The sequence below is a fragment of the Triticum aestivum genome, chromosome 7B (assembly GCF_018294505.1).
Source record: "Triticum aestivum cultivar Chinese Spring chromosome 7B, IWGSC CS RefSeq v2.1, whole genome shotgun sequence".
Lineage (NCBI taxonomy): Eukaryota > Viridiplantae > Streptophyta > Magnoliopsida > Poales > Poaceae > Triticum > Triticum aestivum.
Window position 1 is genome coordinate 565846956 of NC_057813.1, and position 6405 is coordinate 565853360.

Here is a 6405-nt window from a genome sequence, read left to right on the forward strand (position 1 = left end):
CCATAAATATTGAGATATAAAGTGTAATGACAGCCCATAATGCAATAAATATTGATATAAAAGCATGATGCAAAATTGACGTATCAACTCCCCCAAGCTTAGACCTCGCTTGTCCTCAAGCGGAAACCGAGATCGAGAAATATGTCCACATGTTTAGAGATAGAGGTGTCGATAAAAATAAAATACGGACATGAGGGCGTCATGATCATTCTAATAACAGCAACATATATAGGTTTTGTCATATGATTTCTTATGCTCAAGTAATAAGCAATTCACAATGTCAAGTATGGTTCATAAACTTCATTGGGGACTAACAAACTATAATCTCAGTCATTGAAGCAATTGCAATTTATCGTAACATCAGAAAGAGTCAATAACAGAGCTTTTCAGCAAGCTCACATACTCAACTATCTCGTAGTCTCCTATAACTGTTAACACTCACTCAATACTTGTGGTTATAGAGTTTCAGCCGGACACCGAGAAAGATAGGGGCTTATTGTGTTGCCTCCCAACGTATTCACCTTTAGGTGATGTCAACAATAATAGCCTATGCCAACTTACATCCAATTGGATATATGTATCATGATCTTTCAAACACGAGGAGCTTGCCAAAGGATAAAATGAAAAAGTGGAAAGGTGAGGATCACCTTGACTCGAGCATAAAGTAAAAACATAAAGTAAAAGATAGGCCCTTCGCAGAGGGAAGCAGAGGTTGTCATGCGCGTTTAGGGTTGATGCACAAAATCTTAATGCAAAAGAACGCCACTTTATATTGCCCCTTGTATGTGGACCTTTATTATGCAATCCATCACTTTTATTACTTCCACAACAAGTTCGTACAAAGCTTATTTTCTCTGCACTAATAAGTCATACATATTTAGAGAGCAATTTTTATTGCTTGCACCGATGACAACTTACTTGAAGGATCTTACTCAATCCATAGGTAGGTATGGTGGACTCTTATGGCAAAAACTGGGTTTGAGGATATTTGGAAGCACAAGTAGTATCTCTACTTGGTGCAAGGAATTTTGGCTAGCAAGAGGGGGGAAGGCAAGCTCAACATGTTTGGAAGGTCAATAGCAATATACTTTAACTGAAATGTCGGAAAACATAAACCATTACGTTGTCTTCCTTGTCCAACATCAACTCTTTTAGCATGTCATACTTAATGAGTGCTTCACAATCATAAAAGATGTCCAAGATAATATATCTATATGTGAACCCCTCTTTCCTTATCACTTCCTATTAATTGCAACAATGACCAAGGCTACGTTCATCAACTCTCAACAATTTTTATGCCTCATACTTTCTATGTGTGAAGTTATCACTATCCATAAGATCAATATGAACTCTTTTGTTCTTTCTACTTTCTCAAGATTATAGCAACATAGCAAAGCCCTTGACTCAACACTAATCTTTATTATAGATAGCACACGGACTCACTTACATAAAGAGATCACAAAGAAAAACTCAAAACTACTTGATATCAAAACTTCAATCTACTAGATCAAGATACTACTAAAAGGATCGAACTAAATAAAGCAGTAAAGATAGGAGTGTGATGGTGATACAATACTGGGGCACCTCCCCCAAGCTTGGCGGTTGCCAAGGGGAGTGCCCATGCTCATGTATTTATTTCTCCTTCTTCACGGTTGGTGTTATGATCTTCTTGGTGATGATACCCTTCAGGATCCGGTTCTCCTCCTCGAGCTTATTGATTTGTCATTTGAGGTCCAAAATTTCTTTACGGAGCTTGCCCGTAACGGCCAAGGCTCCTTTTACCCAAGGATGTTGCATAACTGCTGGAGAACACATGAAACTCTTTTTCATATTTTCATAAGAAAGAAATCTAGAATTGGAAAGGATGACTGAGGCAGGGACAGCCAGGCTAGGTAGTTCCCCCACAGTGAAATCTGCTTGGAGACGAGAGGTAACTTCTTGATCTTCTTCCATGGCATCTATCCTTTTCAAATCAGCCTCCATCTCATCCTCCTTTGATGGTCCAAAGTGATAGACATCGTCGTTTGCTCCTGGACCTGGCATTGGGTGAGACACCCGGCTCTCTCCAACTGATTCCTGAGAAGACATCTTGCTTTATTCTGCAACAGGAATAGCTCGAAATGAAAATAGAGGATATTTGCGTGATACGGTGGTCAAAACCTTCGGGAGTATATATGATGAATTTTTACCGACCAAAATACGTAACATACAAGAAAATGGAGTCCGGGAGGCGCACGAGGTGCCCACGAGACAGGGGGGCGCGCCCTACAGGGGGGCATCCTCCTCTCTCGTGGGAGCCTCGTGTCCCTTTCGAACTACTTCTTTCTTCCTAAAATTCTTAAATAATCCAAAGCTAATAAAAATTGCCATTAGAGTTGTTTTGGAGTCGGTGTACTTACCGTACCACGTACCTATGCCTTTTCGGAGTCTGAAGCGTTCTCGAAAGTGTCTCTTATGTATTCCTCTGGGGTTATGGTTTCAATAACATTAGTTTCAACATTGATAGGATTACCTAAAATATAATGCTTGATTCTTTGACCGTTAACCACCCTCAGATTTGTGCCTTCGAAGATGTTAATTTTTTATAGCACCGGAACGATAGACCTCCTCGATAACGTAGGGACCTTCCCATTTTGAGAGAAGTTTTCCTGCAAAAAATCTTAAACGAGAGTTGAATAATAACACATAATCTTCTACGTTAAACTCATGCTTTTGTATCCTCTTATCATGCCAGCGTTTGACTTTTTCTTTGAAGAGCTTGGCATTCTCATATGCTTGGGCTCTCCATTCATCAAGTGAGCTAATATCAAACAACCTCTTCTCACCGGCAAGTTTGAAGTCATAATTGAGCTCTTTAATAGCCCAATATGCTTTATGTTCAAGTTCAAGAGGTAAATGACATGCTTTTCCATAAACCATCTTATATGGAGACATACCCATAGGATTTTTGTATGCAGTCCTATAGGCCCACAATGCATCATCAAGTTTTCTGGACCAATTCTTTCTAGATCTATTCACAATCTTTTGCAAAATTAATTTGAGCTCTCTATTGCTCAACTCTACTTGACCACTAGACTGCGGATGATAAGGAGATGTGATTCTATGATTGACATCATACTTAGCAAGCATCTTACGGAAAGCACCATGAATAAAGTGTGAACCACCATCAGTCATAAGATATATGGGGACTCCAAACCTCGGAAAAATTAACTTCTTTAAGCATTTTAATAGAAGTGTTATGATCAGCACTACTAGTTGGAATAGCTTCTACCCATTTAGTAATGTAATCAACAGCAACTAAAATATGTGTATAACCATTGGAGGCAGGAAAAGGTCCCATATAATCAAAGCCCCAAACATCAAATGGTTCAATAACAAGAGAATAATTCATAGGCATTTCTTGATGTCTACTAATGTCACCTATTCTTTGACATTCATCACAAGATAAGACAAACTTACGAGCATCTTTGAAGAGAGTAGGCCAATAAAAACCAGATTGTAGTACCTTGTGTGCAGTTCTATCTCCAGCGTGGTGTCCTCCATAAGATTCAGAGTGACACTTGCGTAGGATTTGTTCCTGTTCATGCTCAGGCACACAACGTCTAATAATACCATCTACTCCTTCTTTATAAAGGTGTGGATCATCCCAAAAGTAATTTCTTAAATCATAAAAGAATTTTTTCTTTTGCTGGTAAGTGAAACTAGGAGGTATATATTTAGCAACAATGTAATTAGCATAATCAGCATACCAAGGAGCAGTACGAGAAGCATTGACAACCGCTAATTGTTCATCAGGAAAACTGTCATTAATAGGCAGTGAGTCATCAAGAACATTCTCTAACCTAGACAAGTTGTCTGCAACGGGGTTCTCAACTCCCTTTCTATCAATAATATGCAAGTCAAATTCTTGGAGCAAAAGAACCCATCTAATGACTCTAGGCTTAGCATCTTTCTTTTCCATGAGATATTTAATAGCAGCATGATCAGTGTGAATAGTAACTTTGGAATCAACAATATAAGGTCTAAACTTATCACATGCAAATACAACTGCTAAGAACTCTTTTTCAGTAGTAGCATAATTTCTCTGGGCAGAATCAAGAGTCTTGCTAGCATACTGGATAACATTCAATTTCTTATCGACTCTTTGCCCTAAAACAGCACCTACAGCATAATCACTAGCATCGCACATAATTTCAAAAGGTAAGTCCAATCAGGTGGCTGAACGATAGGTGCAGTGATCAAAGCTTTCTTAAGTGTTTCAAATGCTTCTACACAATCATCATCAAAGACAAAAGGAATATCTTTTTGCAATAAATTAGTTAGAGGCCTAGAGATTTTAGAAAAGTCCTTAATGAAGCTCCTATAAAAACCGGCATGACCAAGGAAACTTCTTATACCTTTTATGTCCTTGGGACATGGCATCTTTTCAATAGCATCAATTTTGGCTTTATCAACTTCAATACCTCTCTTCGAGATCTTGTGCCCCAAGACAATGCCTTCATTAACCATAAAGTGACACTTTTCCCAATTCAGGACGAGACTAGTGTCTTCGCATCTCTGCAAAACTCGATCAAGGTTGCTCAAACAATCATCAAAGGAGGATCCATAGACGGAGAAGTCATCCATGAATACCTCGCAAATCTTTTCACAAAAATCAGAAAATATAGCCATCATGCATCTTTGAAAGGTAGCAGGTGCATTACATAAACCAAAAGGCATACGTCTATAAGCAAAAGTACCAAAAGGGCAAGTAAAAGTTGTTTTAGATTGATCCTGCGCAGACACAGGTATTTGAGAGAAGCCGGAATAACCATCTAGAAAGCAAAAATGTGTGTGTTTGGATAGCATTTCTAGCATTTGATCAATAAAAGGTAAAGGCTAATTATCTTTCTTAGTAGCTTTATTTAACTTACGAAAATCAATTACCATCCTATAGCCTGTAATAATTCTTTGCGGGATCAATTCATCTTTATCATTAGGAAAAACGGTGATACCTCCCTTTTTAGGGACACAATGGACAGGGCTTACCCATTCACTATCAGCAACGGGGTAAATAATACCTGCCTCAAGGAGTTTTAGAATCTCCTTTCTTACCACTTCCTTCATTTTGGGGTTTAATCATCTTTGAGGATCTCTAACTGGTTTGGCATCTTTCTCCACTGAAATTTTGTGTTGACATAATGTGGGACTAATGCCCTTAAGATCATCCAGACTATATCCAATAGCAGCTCGGTGCTTCTTTAGAGTTTTCAATAATCATTTTTCTTCTTTCTCTGAAACGTTAGCACTAATAATAACAGGATATATTTCTTTTTCATCAAGATAAGCATACTTGAGATTATCAGGTAAGGGTTTGAGTTCGAACACGGGATCACCCTTGGGTGGAGGGGGATCCCCAAGAATTTCAACGGGAAGGTTATGTTTTAGCATAGGTTCTTGTTTAAGGAACACTTCGTCTATTTCTTCCCTTCCTTCATAAACATATCATTTTCATGGTCTAACAAATATTGTTCTAACGGATTAGCTGGGGGAACAGCAATGGAAGCAAGACCAATAATTTCATCCTTACTAGGTGGTTCCCTTTCAAGAGGTTGTCTACTAAACTTAGCGAAATTGAACTCATGAGACATACCATCTATGCCAATAGTGACAATATTCTTTTCACAATCAATCTTAGCACTAGCATTATTCAAGAAAGGTCTGCCAAAAATAATGGGACAAAAATTATCTTGTGGGGAAGCAAGAACAAGGAAATCAGCAGGGTATTTAATCTTTCCACACAAGACTTCAACATCTCTAACAATCCCAATAGGTTTAATGGTGTCCCTATTAGCAAGCTTAATAGTAACATCAATGTCTTCTAATTCATCAGGTGCAATATCGTGCATAATTTCTTTATGAAGATCATAAGGTATCGCATTAGCACTAGCACCCATATCACATAGGCCATGATAACAATGATCTCCTATTTTAACAGAAATAATAGGCGTGCCTACAACATGTCTACGGGTCTTAGTATCGGGTCTAGCAATATTAGAAGTTTCACCCACGAAAGAGATAACATGCCCATCTAAGTCTTCATCCAAGAGATCTTTAATCATAGCAATACCAGGTTCAACATTAATTTGCTCAGGAGGTGAATAAGTCCTAGTATTACTCTTATGAACAACAGTCGAAGCTTTAACATGATCTTTTATCCTAACAGGAAAAGGAGGTTTCTCGACATAAGCAGTAGGAATGATAGGATCACTATATGTAATAGTCTTTTCTTCGACTGTAATAGGTGCAACTACTTTCACTTCAACAGGGGGATTATATTTAAACCACTTCTCTTTAGGGAGATCAACGTGAGTAGCAAAAGTTTCACAAAAAGTAGCCACTATCTCAGAGTCAAGTCCATAGTTA